Here is a 12,782-nt window from a genome sequence, read left to right on the forward strand (position 1 = left end):
CACCATTCATGTGGTGATTCTGTCCCATGGCTCTACTAGATACTGTTTTCAAGGCCGACTTGTGCGGAGCAATAATGGAGTTCTTTGACCAGAACAAAGGCTCCATCGAGGAGAGGGGAACTCTATGGGAGGCCTTTAAGGTCACTATATGAGGATTCTGCATAGAAGTACAGACAAGAGTTCTGAAGGCCTTGCACACACGCCTGTTGGTGATACAGCAAAACTTCTGTGCATTAGAAACTGAATATGAGAATAAGCTTGACCCTCACACACTGTCAGCTATTAGAGGGCAAGTCACAGAATACAAAGAGGCTTCTTGGGAGGTGCATCACCTCTCCAGGCGACATGTGGCACATGCTTATGGGGAGAGGGGTCGTCCTGGTTGCAGCTTGGCAGCCAAGCTGCAGGAGGGCGGATTACACACTTGTCACCACTCTGCACACCCAGGTGGCACAACTAGCCATGACACCCAGGCACTTCTGACCACCTTGACGGAGTATTACACATGCCTGTATGACAAGTGCATCTCGGCCTCAAAGAATAAGATTGCTGAATACTTAGAAGATGTAGCTTTGGTGTGGTTTTCTCAGGGGCAGAGAGAGTACCTGGTCCAACCCATTACAGTGGATGGGGTGAGGGAAGCAATACGCACTTTGCCTAACGGCAAGGCCTCAGGTGTGGATAGCTTCCCTGGGGAATTTTATAAAGAGTTTGCCAAGATCCTGTTCTATTAGATGCTGCTAAAGCATTTCATACTATAGAATGGCCGTACATGCTCACTATATTGCACTGAATGGTGATTCCTCAACACTTCCTACAATAGGTGCGCCTGCTCTATACTAGCCCAATAGCGAGGATCTGCGTCAATGGTCACACATTGGGATTAATGTCTATACATAGGGGCATGAGATAGGGATGCCTGCCTTCCCCAATATTATTTGCTTTGGCCGTAAAGCCCTTTGCCATGTGTGATCAGGCAGAGATATGCAGCGGCTGCGCTGTACTTTCATCAGCACCCGCTGGCTATCCTGCTCTACGCTGATGATATGGTATTGTATATCTGAGATCGGTGCACTCATTTGTCACCAGTTGTACAGGAGTAAATCCAGTATGAGAGATACTCTGGTCTCTGTATCATTTGGTCAAAATCTACGGTACTCCCCTTCACTTCATCCTCAGTCCCCTATCAGCTGGACTTGCCCCTCGGCTGGACCATGGCAAATACCTCAGAATATGGGTGCACAGAGATCCAGATATAGTTAGGCAAAGCAATTTTGGGGTAGCGATTTTGAAGTTTAAGGAGCAAGTAACTAGATGGGCGCATCTGCCTTTGTCGCTCGCAGACAGATTGGCCATAATAAAAACGGTAATTCTGTCTAAATTCCTCCATCTCTTCACAAACATTCCCATCACACGGCACAACACCTGTTTAAAGCTCTCATATCACACTTGAGAACCCTAACCTGGGAAGGCAAACAACCCAAAACTGGTTGGCACACACTTACATTGCCTTATGAATTGGGCAGATATGAAGTCCTGGGCCTTTATCTCTACTATTTATGTGTTCAGGCACATTTTGTGCACTACTGGTATCACCCCCCCCTCCCAAACCCACGTATATGCCACACTTAGCAATTGAAAATGATGATACTTACCCTGCCTCGCTTGCAGCTATTCTGCCTCAGGAGAGGCCAAGTGTGGAGATCAATACAATTAACTGCACAACAAAGGCGTGGAGGGGGCTGGGTAGTAGGGCTGGAAAACAATCACTTTATGCCCTGGCACTTCCGTTAAGTCATCATCCTAACCTTTTAGTCACTCATGAAAATGTGCTCTTACACTACTGAAGGCACATGTGCTGTGCACAATGGGCGATGCCTACCAGGGTGCATCCTTTATAGACGTCACAGCCACAGGAGCGGAACTCCCTTCTACCTTTCACACACCGCAGGGTGCGGGCTGCCATGCAGGATTTATACCCCAGATTCCCAGCAGAGCCCCCAATGCTAGGTGCACTCCAAGGACTTATTACCCAGTCACACCAGAAGGAAACTTGTTGCGACCCTATATAGCACCTCCCAGAGGGCCAGATCAGTTGAGGTGCATAACGCAATGGAAAAATCGAATAAAGTGTCAGATGTCCAGCTGAACCTAGAGGAATGGCACGTGTTGCACTTTGACAGGTATGCTTACTTCCAATAGTAATCTGAGAATTATACATTACAAATTTTTGCAGCAGGTACATTATACTCATGTGCAACAGTTCAGGAGGCATTGGGAAAAGGTGACACACGGCATATCCAAAATGTTGCTGCAGCCAGTCCCCTGCATGCCCCAAACGTGTTTGCTTGGGTTGGTGAAGCAGTTACAGCCAACAAATAGTAAATCAGCAGCATTAGCACTCCTGTTGGCAAAACGTAGAGTTGCAATACATTGGTGGAATAATCAATTCTGAAATAAGATCATTGGCTCCGTGATATGGTTTACTGTCAGGAACAACTTGAGTTATATGCTGGGAGAAACCAAGCTCCACGAGACCTAAAGATATCTGGAGCCCACTCACCTCGTACTTGATGTCCAAATCAGGAGAATCTGCAGCCTTATTAGCCAAATTATGTTAATGATATGACTTGCTTTACTATTCTCTAATGTATCACCAATGATGTACCCGCCAACATGATGCACTGTTATTAAGTTATGTCCCAATAGTGGCAGTCTTGTTTGTGCTTGTGGTGACTGTTGTTAGAACTTTAATAGAAAGAATAATAAAACAAAATATCTTCCCTGCGAGTCTGGCCCTGTGGCTGCACTGAAGGAGGTGATGACTTCAGTAGTGGAAAACCACAAGGAGCAATCCCTCAGGATATCTGTGACTTAATGGGAGACGTTTCTATGCCCCAGGAAACAGTCTCTGGGCACCTGTAATGTTTAAATGCAGCCATCACCACCTTGGCTGCAGCTATATTGTCTACTTTTCCTCCCAAACTCACCTAACCTACTGTTCTCCTGTCTCCCAGTTTGTCTGTCCTCACTGCCTGCAACTTCTTTTGTTGGCGTTACCCATGGGTGTGTGGTCCTGCACCAGTCAGCCAACCAGGATTTAAATATAATTGTAAAAACTGAAAGGGTGAATGGCCAGTGACTTTGTATCCCAAGCCAGGACTCTGGTTTCAATACTAAGGGGGTCATTCTGACCTCGGCGGTAAAAGGCGCTTACCGCCGGTCAGAAGACTGCCATAACACCGCCGCGGCCGCGGAAAGCCGCCACGGTCATTCTGACCCACAACGGCCAAACCTCCAAAAATCCGACCTCCACTGCAGGCCGCCACATCAGCGGGCAGCGATAAACTGGAGATGACCAAACCTCCACCGTCACGCCAACAGAAATACGCCCATGCCATTTCGACCCACGAATCAACGCGGCGGCCTTTCCAACGCGGTATTCCATTGGCGGTACACACCGCCGCGGTCAAAATACACACACAGCACCAAAACACAGGCACATTGGACAATTACAAATACACACACCTGATACACATACACAACCCACTCCCACACAATCAATCAACTATAAAACACACCCCCACATCACCCACAAACCCCTACGACCACAATTACTGAGAGAAGGAGAGAGAGACACAGCAGACAATCCATAGCAATACACACTGAGGCACACTACACCATCACACACACCACATAGTAGCACAAAGCACCACACACCAACATACTCATCATCACATACACCACCCCACACCTCACCCACACCACCCCATGGCACCCCAAAGGCACCCACGCTTTTCGGACCAAGAACTCCGGGTCATGGTGGAGGAAATCCTAAGAGTGGAACCCCAGCTCTTCGGCTCACAGGTGCAGCACACCAGTATAGCTAGGAAGGCGGAGCTATGGCAGCGGATCGTGGACAGGGTCAACGCGGTGGGACAGCATCCCAGGAATAGGGAGGACATCCGCAAACGATGGAACGACCTACGGGGGAAGGTCCGATTGATGGTCTCCAGGCACAACATCGCGGTCCAGAAGACTGGCGGCGGACCCCCACCCACCCCTCCCGAATTTACATCATGGGAGCAAGAGGTCTTCAACATCCTGCATCCTCAGGGCCTCGCAGGAGTAGCCGGAGGAATGGACTCTGGTAAGTCCAATCTCAACTACTATATCCCCCCCACCCCACCAGCATGCCAACCCACACTCCCACCCTCACCCCCAACCCCCCAGCACACATCCTCCCTGACAATGTCTCACCAGCACAACCCACCCATCCCAACACCAACTCCTGCATGCCAACACAATCCATGGACACCCATCACCCAAGCATGACCACTGCACTTACCCCCCCCCCCACTAACTACCCTCACAACACCTCCCTCAAGGGAATGCCTGCACTGGGGGACGAGGGCACCCATAACACGCACGCCATTGCACACACAGAAACAATAACCAAACTCTCTTACCCCATGCAGGACCCGAATGCCAACACACCAGCCAGGAGGGTCCAGAAATGTCCATCCCACCCCCGGAACAGGCCCACAGTGAGGACAGCAGCTCTGTCGACACTGAACCTGATGACCAGCCCGGACCATCGGGGACCTCTGGGCAGTCGGTTCCCCTCAGGCAGCCACAGGCCACACCAGACCCGACCCACTCTGCCAACACCAGCACAGCTCCCACCCAGCGGGCCCATGCCTCTGTCTCTAGGACACGTCAATCAGCGGTGTGTCTGCCACTACAGGGCACCCAGGCTAACCCAACACCCCAACAACAACAGGGACCTGGGGGCAGTGGGAGCGGGCACACCGTCCAGGAGACAGAGGCCGGGGGAAACCGGGCATCTCGGAGGGCTGCTGTGCGACAGGGGGGGGAGGAGAGGCCCAGGGAACCCACTCTCCAAGAGGCCCTCACCACCATCATGGGGGCCTACCACCACTCCCAAGAGACGATGGCGACGGTACTGGCCAGGTTCACGTAGATCCAGGCACAGCAGGAGGAACGCAACATGGGGTCCAGGGAGGAGCTGAGAATCATCGGGACCGCAATGGGGACCATCGTCCTGGCCCTCAACAGGATAGAAGACGCGTTGCGGGACCATGTGGCACCACACAGGGCCCCTGTCACTAGCCCGGACCAGGAACAGCCTACCACCTCCGCCGGCGCTAGTGGACAGGAGGCCCCAACACCACGACAGGCCACCAGAACCCCACCTCCTGCTGAAGAACAACCACCCCGTAAGAGGAGCCTGAGATCCAAAAAAAAGACAGAGTAGGATGTCAAGACCCCCGCCAGCAGGACATACCCCCTGAACTCTTCCCACTGTCCCACATTGCCACCCTGTCCAACCATGAACTGCCACTGCTCCATCCTTCCACAGGCAAAAGGACAATGCACCTGTGAGACTGAGAACTGGACTCTGCCATGGACATTACTCCACCCCCACCCATCACCCTTATAATCACATGTACCAATATCTAGCACTGTTAATAAATCACATATTGCACACAAATCAGTTTGGAGTCATGCTGTATTATTAGCAAATGTATTACATATCACTGTTCAATATCTGTTCTGTCAATTAGTGATGACAACATACCAATGTCAATACGCTGTAGTTCATGGGCAAACCAAGCAGAAGTCAGGCACTGAGTTATACAGCACTGAGAAGGGAAGGGAAAAACAAAAATTACCAAAAAAGATCTGGTGGGAACTACAGAAAGTACAGATGCAGGAGGCTATAAGCAATTGTGAAATGGCGTGGGTGATTCTTACCTGGGTGTTACTGGAAATACTGTTGTATCACTCTGTCCCTATTGTCTGTGTCGTCCTCTGAGTCTTCCTCCTCTTCACTCTCCACAGGCTCCACGGCTTCTACAACACCACCATCTGGACCATCCTCCTGCAGGAAAGGCACCTGGCGTTGCAAAGCCAGGTTGTGAAGCATACAGCACGCCACGATGATATGGCACACCTTCTTTGGTGAGTACATTAGGGATCCACCGGTCATATGCAGGCACCTAAACATGGCCTTCAGGAGGCCAAAGGTTCGCTCAATCACCCTTCTAGTACGCCCATGGGCCTCATTGTACCGTTCCTCTGCCCTTGTCCGTGGATTCCTCACTGGGGTCAGTAGCCACAGCAGGTTGGGGTAACCAGAGTCACCTATTAGCCACACACGTTGTCTCTGTAGCTGCTCCATCACATAGGGGATGCTGCTATTTCGCATCACATACGCGTCATGCACTGACCCTGGGAACTTGGCATTTACATGGGAGATGTACTGGTCAGCCAAACAGACCACCTGGACATTCATCGAATGATAACTTTTTCTGTTTCGGTACACCTGCTCATCGTCTTTTGGGGGTACCAAAGGCAAATGGGTCCCATCAATGGCACCAATGATGTTGGGGATATGTCCAAGGGCATAGAAATCACCCTTCACTGTAGGCAAGTCACCCTCCTCTGGGAAAATGATGTAGCTCCGCATGAGTTTCATCAGGGCAGACAACACTCTGCTCAAAATCTTAGAAAACATAGGTTGAGACATTCCAGATGACATGGCCACTGTGGTCTGGAATGACCCACTTGCCAAAAAATGGAGGACTGACAAAACCTGCACCAGAGGGGGAATCCCTGTGGGTTGGCGGATGGGGGACATCAGGTCTGGCTCCAGCTGGGCACACAGTTCATGGATAGTGGCACGGTCAAGTCTGTATCGAAGTATTATATGGCGTTCTTCCATTGTCGACAGGTCCACCAGCGGTCGGTACACGCGAGGATTCCTCCTTCTCATCGCAAGTCCCAGCGGACGGTGCCTAGGAAGGACAACATGGAGCACAGAGTCAGCCAAACCACAGGTACGTACAGACAGCTTGCACAGTTAAAGAATGGCAATGGGTTGAAAGGCGTGTATGTGTGGCAATGCAAGGCCTAGGCCTGTGTGTCGCAGTCAAAATTAAGCCATGTAGGCCCTTGAAATGGCGGCTGCCTGACCTGTGAAGTGGGACAATGGGATGTGAGGTCAATGCGCTGGCGGGGCACACCGTGGCGGTAGGCGGTCGAAGACCGCAGCGCAAAGCCGCATTGGTTAACATTGAAGCCTATGGGTTTCAGGAGCCAATGACAAAGTGCGCCGGCGGTCGCGGTACGCACCGCCGCGGTACGCACCGCCGCGGTACCCACCGCCGCGGTACGCACCGCCGCGGGCGTGACCGCCATTTTCTATCTGCTTAATCACTCGAGACCTGATCATCCACAGGAGAGGACCTATACTGCAAGTGCTGCTGTGACCTCGGTCTGGAAGATACAATGGCTGCTGCGACTGGGGAAAGGGCCCCTGCCTTCACGTCTGAAGAGTTGGAGAAGCTCGTGGATGGGGTCCTCCCCCAGTATGCGCTACTCTACGGTCCTCCAGACCAACAAGTGAGTACACCGGGTGCACATGGAATGGGCTATGCCTGTGTGGATTGGGGTGGATGTAAGTTGGTGGGGTGGGGGGCGAATGAGGAGTGCAACGCCCGACAGATGAGAGCATGTGCCATATGGCAAAGTTGGTGGGGGGGGCCAATTACATCTAACATGCAGGTCATTGATGATTTCCTCCTTTCCACCCTGTACATGTCAAATAGGTCAGCGCCCATCAGAAGATCGAGATTTGGCCTGCCATCGCCAAGAAAGTCCGGAACTTGGGGGTCCACAACAGACGGGGCACCCACTGCCGCAAGAGGTGGGAGGACATCCGCCGCGGAACAAGGAAGACCGCAGAAACACTGCTGGGGATGGCCTCCCAACCTAGGAGGGGTGCCAGTCGCACCATGACCCCCCTGATGTCCCGGATCCTGGCGGTGGCCTACCCTGAATTGGATGGGCGCTTTAAGACATCACAGCAGACACAAGGGGGTGAGTATCAGCACATTCTCCTATCTTTCTGCGCAGTGGAGGCGTCTGGGTGGGGGAGGAGGGCTGTGGGTGACATTAGGCCAGGGCGCTTTCTGTAGTGTAGTCCTCTCCCTTAGGCATGGCCCTGTGCCCCCGGCCCCCACCTCGGTAGGGTGACAAGTACAGCCATTGAAGGTCCAGCATCTCCCATGTGCGCGTTTGACGTCTCTTGGCCTGTTGTCTTAGTCAGTAGTACTGAGTAGTGTACCCCGAATGCGCGGCTTAGTGCATTAGGCACCTGTGTCTGTCCTCTCCGCCAACGGTGTTGACATTGCATGCACTCAACCTGGTCTTCTTTTTTCTCCCCCCACCCTTTCTCTTCATCTTCTTGTGCATGTGTGCATTAGCATCATCAGGCGGAGGAGATTTGGCATCGGAGCACGAGGGAGCTGCAGGACACAAGGCCCCGGTGGGCCCAGGAACAGACACCGAGGGCACCAGTGATCCGGAGGGCGAGGGGAGCACCACGATGGGGACCGCTGGTGAGAGCAGCGAAAGCGACACGTCCTCGGATGGGAGCTCCCTAGGGGTGGCGGCAACATCCGTGCCCCCCGCCTCTACAGGTACAGCCGCCACCCAGCGCACCAGCCCCGCCCTCCCAGCAGCCCCTCAGACTTCGCTCCGTGCCCGTTCGCCCAGGAAGGCGCGCGTCTCCTTCGCCCCAGGCACCTCAGCCCCTGCCCCTGTTGCCCCTGCTGCCCTCAGTGCGGAGCTCATTGACCTGGTAAGGATGCTCATTGTTGGGCAGACGACCCTTTTGAATGCCATCCAGGGTGTGCAAAGGGAGGTGCAACAGAGCAATGCGTACCTGGAGGGCATTCATTCGGGTCAGGCTGCCCATCAACGAGCGTTCACTGCTCTGGCCTCAGCACTGATGGCAGCCATTGTCCCTGTTTCCAGCCTCCCTCTTCTTACTGCCTCCAGCCTTTCTCTGTCTCCTGTTCCTCAGCCTATCCCATCCACACCATCAGACCAGCCTGCACACACCTCAACACCCAAGAGCAGCTCATCCAAACACAAGCACCACAGATCCCACAAACACTCACCCAAGCAACACCCAGATGCAGACATGCCAACAGCCACTGCCACCCCTGTGTCCCCCTCCTCCTCGTCTCCCTCCTCCCTCCCTGTGACGTCTACACTCACACCTGCATGCACCCCAACATCAGCCAGTGCTTCCATCACCACCTCACCCTCCAGTACAGTCCACACTCGTGCAGTCACCACCCCCACTGCCATTTACACGTCCCCTGTGTCCTCTCCCACTGTGTCTGTCACCCCCTCTTCCAAGACACACAAACGCAGGCAGCCACCCACCCAACAGCCATCCACCTCACGACAGCCTACAGCACCAGCACCTTCACCCAATGACAGCACACCTGACTCTCCTACAACCACCTCCTCTACCTCCACTTCCATCTCCACTTCTCCTACCCTTTACCTTGGCCCTAAAAAACTTTTCATGGCTAACCTTGACCTCTTTCCCCCCGATGAGCTCCCCCATCCATCTTCAAAGAGTCCCAAGAGCACCGCAGCCACCACCAGCCCAGCTTCGGGTGTCACTGTTGTGCATGGGTACTGGAGCCCACCCTTTGCCAGCAGTGACACATCGATCAGCAGCAAGGACACGTCCAGCCCCCCCCCCGGCAAGAGGACCCGCAAAAACAAGGGCCGCCGTGCGAGGACCGACAGGGCTGCCCCCAAGGAGCAATGTGCGGCCACTTCACCACCCACACCATCTAGGGGAGGCAAGGGCCCGAGAGCCCCATCAAAGGAGCGGAAGGGCAGCAGGAGCGCGGAGAAGGTGGACCCCACATGCCACATCCCAGCTGGGAAGGAGGACACTAAGGAGGCCAGGAGTCCGTCCCCGAAGGGTCCAGAAACGTCACGGTCCGAGGGCGACTGAGCAGGGAGTCCAGGCCAGGTCTGGCTCCCTTGACCTGCTGGATGAGCACCGCTGAACAGGGCCCGCGGTGCAGAAGAGCACCGCTGAACAGGGCCCCGCCGTGAAGATAGGCACCGCTGAACAGGGCCCGCCGTGGAGAAGAGCACCGCTGAACAGGGCCCGCCGTGGAGAAGAGCACCGCTGAACAGGGCCCGCGGTGAAGAAGAGCACCGCTGAACAGGGCCCCGCCGTGAAGATAGGCACTGCTGAACAGGGCCCGCGGTGCAGTAGAGCACCGCTGAACAGGGCCCCGCCGTGAAGATAGGCACCGCTGAACAGGGCCCCGCCGTGAAGATAGGCACCGCTGAACAGGGCCCACCGTGGAGAAGAGCACCGCTGAACAGGGCCCGCCGTGGAGAAGAGCACCGCTGAACAGGGCCCGCGGTGAAGAAGAGCACCGCTGAACAGGGCCCCGCCGTGAAGATAGGCACCGCTGAACAGGGCCCGCGGTGTAGTAGAGCACCGCTGAACAGGGCCCCGCCGTGAAGATAGGCACCGCTGAACAGGGCCCCGCCGTGGAGAAGAGCACCGCTGAACAGGGCCCCGCCGTGAAGATAGGCACCGCTGAACAGGGCCCGCCGTGGAGAAGAGCACCGCTGAACAGGGCCCGCGGTGCAGAAGAGCACCGCTGAACAGGGCCCCGCCGTGAAGATAGGCACCGCTGAACAGGGCCCCGCCGTGGAGAAGAGCACCGCTGAACAGGGCCCTTCCTCTCAAGCACCGCTCCGCTGGGCCCTTCATCTCAAGCACCGCTCCGCTGGGCCCTTCCTCTCAAGCACCGCTCCGCTGGGCCCTTCATCTCAAGCACCGCTCCGCTGGGCCCTTCATCTCAAGCACCGCTCCGCTGGGCACCGCTGTCTCAAGCACCGCTCCGCTGGGCACCGCTGTCTCAAGCACCGCTCCGCTGGGCACCGCCGTCTCAAGCACCGCTCCGCTGGGCCCTTCATCTCAAGCACCGCTCCGCTGGGCCCTTCCTCTCAAGCACCGCTCCGCTGGGCCCTTCATCTCAAGCACCGCTCCGCTGGGCCCTTCCTCTCAAGCACCGCTCCGCTGGGCCCTTCATCTCAAGCACCGCTCCGCTGGGCCCTTCCTGTCAAGCACCGCTCCGCTGGGCCCTTCATCTCAAGCACCGCTCCGCTGGGCACCGCCGTCTCAAGCACCGCTCCGCTGGGCCCTTCCTCTCAAGCACCGCTCCGCTGGGCACCGCCGTCTCAATCACTGTTTATGGTTCACTGTGCCCACCATGCCTCCTCCTTGACCAGTGGAGACTGTCATCCACCTGATGGACTGTGGCTTTGCACTCCCCAGGATGGTCCAGTGGGCAGCCCACCCACTGTAGAGACATTGAGAGACTGTGGCTTTGCACTCCCCAGGATGGTCCAGTGGGCAGCCCACCCACTGTAGAGACATTGAGAGACTGTGGCTTTGCACTCCCCAGGATGGTCCAGTGGGCAGCCCACCCACTGTAGAGACATTGAGAGACTGTGGCTTTGCACTCCCCAGGATGGTACAGTGGGCAGCCCACCCACTGTAGAGACATTGAGAGACTGTGGCTTTGCACTCCCCAGGATGGTACAGTGGGCATGGTGGCTCCTCGTGGATCTGGCGTCGTGGACTCATGTGGCTGTGGTGCCCCCCCCTTCCCTTCCCCCTGAGGTGCCTGTAGTTTTTACATCTGATGCCCCTGCAGTGTTCTCTCCAAAGGACTCAGGTCTCCTGTGTGGGCTTTGCCCTTGTTTCTCAAAACTTTGGCCCACGGACATGATGAATTCGTAGGATGTGCAGGACTTGTTACTTCAGTTATACACTGATGTGTATGTCATTTGTTTTCTTGTGAATATCTTTCATGGTTGTACGATATTTTTCAGGACCTTTTTGGTACATAAATATTTATTCCAAATTTGATTATGTCCTAGCATTTTTCTGGGGTGTTTGGGTGGTGTCACTGTGACTTGTTGCTCTGCATTGGTGTGTACATAGTTGGGGGGGGGTCGCATATGTGTGTGCGCGTAACCTTTCGTCCTCCCCCCTCCCGTGTGTCGTAGGTGCAGTACTCACCGTTGTCGTCTGCGCCGGACTTCGTACTCGTGGTAGATGAGAAGGTAGACGAGAGCAGGTAGGATGTTTAATTCGGGTTCCATGCTGTCCTCCTTCCTCCTGGAGTGCGTAGTGGTGAGCGTTTTCCCGTCCGTAGTCTGTTTCCGCCGTGTTTTTATCGGCGGTGCTCCCGCCCCGGAAAAGGTGGCGGATTGGTGAGTTGTGATAGTGTGGGCGGTACATTGTCTGCCGCCTGGCTGTTGGCGGTGACCGACGCGCTGTTTGTTTGTACCGCCGTGGCGGGCGGAGTGTTAAAGTGGCTGTCTGTGTTGGCGGTTCCCGCCAGGGTCAGAATTCCATATTTTTTACCGCCAGCCTGTTGGCGGGTTGGCCGCCGCTTTAACACCGACCGCCAGGGTTAGAATCACCCCCTAAATGCTGCTTGGGGGTCTGACACAAATATTTTATTTGACTATGGACTCCTATGTTTGGACTGCGTTTTGACTAATCTGATTGCGCCTTTGTATATAGACAGGTTCTCTCTGTTGCGTCCAGACACCTTAATTTCTCTTCCACAACAAGCCTCCAAGTTACCTTTCCAAGTCTGCCAGAAGAGTTTAGTTGAGTTCCTTTCTCCTATTTCCTAGGGCAATATTTATTTATGCATTCTGTTTTCTAAAAGCTATATATATATATTTTTTTTTTAAATACTGTTTCTTATTGTGTATAATATTGGTTGCATTCAGTGTAAACAGATGTTATTGCATTGGTAAATAGCATATGCTTTCAATATGCGGGCCTGAAAATAAATTATCTTTGTGTTCTAAATGTACTGAACAGGAAAACATACATGGAA

General features: G+C 54.2%; 1 long non-coding RNA gene across 1 annotated transcript in view; it reads right to left on the bottom strand.

Annotated features, from left to right (window-relative positions):
* The window catches only part of LOC138250159 (uncharacterized), a 92,343-nt gene that overhangs the window by 41,606 nt on the left and 37,955 nt on the right, over positions 1-12,782 (bottom strand). The window lies entirely within an intron of this gene.

The sequence above is a fragment of the Pleurodeles waltl genome, chromosome 8 (genome assembly GCF_031143425.1).
Source record: "Pleurodeles waltl isolate 20211129_DDA chromosome 8, aPleWal1.hap1.20221129, whole genome shotgun sequence".
Classification (NCBI taxonomy): domain Eukaryota; kingdom Metazoa; phylum Chordata; class Amphibia; order Caudata; family Salamandridae; genus Pleurodeles; species Pleurodeles waltl.